Source organism: Malania oleifera, chromosome 9 (genome assembly GCF_029873635.1).
Source record: "Malania oleifera isolate guangnan ecotype guangnan chromosome 9, ASM2987363v1, whole genome shotgun sequence".
NCBI classification, from domain to species: domain Eukaryota; kingdom Viridiplantae; phylum Streptophyta; class Magnoliopsida; order Santalales; family Ximeniaceae; genus Malania; species Malania oleifera.
Genome location: NC_080425.1, coordinates 39,762,221 through 39,764,512, shown reverse-complemented (window position 1 = coordinate 39,764,512; position 2,292 = coordinate 39,762,221).

The following is a 2,292-nucleotide window of genomic DNA, read 5'->3' as shown; positions in this document are numbered from 1 at the left end:
ATACTGTAAGTTCCCTACGAGCAAGCACTTATTTACACACACTCACACATAGCAAACCACACAAACCCACACAACAGAACACACTCAAACACACACAGCAAAACACGCTCTCACACACACACACACGGCACTTGTAGCCTTGCAATCACACACATGCATGTATGTGTATATTTTAATATCTTATTTGGGTTTTAATATTGAAAGTTTAAATTTTTATTGTATTTGTTATATATATTAAATAATATTAGTATTTGATACCAATGTTTATATTTTTTTTCACATTTATTATAAATATTAATCGGTTTATCTTTGTTACCATAGTATTTTTTTATAAGTAATATCTATATTTAGTGTAAGTAGTAATTGAGTTCGTATTATTGCTATAGGATTTTTAACGTCTATCCTTATCTTGTCAATATCAATTAAGTAGGTATTTTGGTAAGTTTGTATTTACTGATTTAGGGGTTAGGATATATTATATATATTCAGCATTTTAAGTAATATAGTATATTTAGTAATTTTATATTTTAGGTAATATTATATATTTATTAACTTAGTATTTTAGATGATTTAGTAAGTTAGCATTTAAGTAACATTATATATTTATTAATTTAGTATTTTAAGTAATGATATATATTTAGTAATTTAGGGTTTTAAGTAATTATATATTTAGTAATTTAAGTAACGTTATATATTTAGTAATATAGTATCTTAAGTAATTATATATGTTAAGTAACATAGTCTTTTAAGTAATTATTTTTAGTAATTTAGTGTTCTAAGTAATATTATATATTCAGTAATTTAGTATTTATACATATTTAGTAATTTTGTTGTTTAAGTAATATTATATTTCTTGTAATTTAATATTTGAGGTAATATTATATTCAACATGTTAGCTTTTAAGTTATATATCTTAGTACTTTAGTAACACTTTATATTTAATGTATTAGATTTTAAATTATATTATATATTCAATATTTTGGCAATATTATATTAGTGTTTAGCATATTAGATTTGTATATTTATTATTATTATTATTATTATTATTATTATTATTATTATTATTATATTTTCGTATTATGTATTTTCGCATATGTATATCCCTATGATTTTAACGAAATGGTATGAGCTCTTTGAGCATCACGTACCCCATTTATGAGAGAATATATATATTTATTATGTAAATATTTGTGTGAGGCATTCACATGCATGTGCATTTTATAAATTCATAAGAAGAGTAAAATAAAAGACTTTTTGAATTAAATTTGGGATAATTTTCTGATTAATTAGGTACCGTTCATAAAGAACGGACGTGTAGGGGGTGTTGATACCTTTCCCTTGCGTAATCGAACTCCCGATCCCGATTTTGGTAATGCAGACTGATTCTATCCTTAATTAGGTAGTAATCTAGTGTTCTAACCACATTAAAAAGTTAGTGACGATTCCATTCCTATTTTTTCCTGAAAATTCAACTTATAATTTTTCATTTGCCTCGTTCCACATCCGGGACGTTGCGACATTAAAGATATGTAAAATCAAAATTTTTGTTCATAGATTTGATATATTTTTTTATCTTCTTCTTCACTCTCCTTGATAATCAAACATGAGAAGTCTTTGATATATATATTTTTCTTTTCTTAATATTTGTTGAATTTCAAACAAGGCTAAGAGATGTACAATTCAAATACAACTAAAATTTTACCATTTCAGAATCAAATTATAGTAAAATAGTAAAATATTATTATGAATATTGCCCTTAAGGGTTGGTCACATGAACAAGTTATTTGGTTTCTTAGCAATTAAAAAAAAATTGAATTAAGTTTTCACAAAAGTTAACTCTTGATGTGTAAAAGGTCAAAGGAGTGTTGAAATATTGGGTGATAACGAAATATTATTATTATATTTATGATATTAATTACAATTAAAATAGCATATGCATGCAGATGCAAATAGATATGCATCAAATATATACACGTGACAAATTTCGTATCACCAAATTGCGAAATTTTTAAAAAATCTTGTAGGATCAATCTGTGAAATTTTATTAATCAAGGTTACAGGTTTTCAAATGCATGGTAAAACTCGCAATACGAAGTTGCGAGATTTGATTGAACAAGACTTTTAGGTTTTAGACGCATGATAAATTTAGCAGTACTAGACTGCGAGATTAGATAAGCATTAGATTGAAATTTTTTTTTTTTTTCAATGGAGTATTATTTAATAATTTATTTTAAATTAATAATAAAATGAAAAAAAACTCAATAATATTATATTTGGTAAAGTTCACGAGCC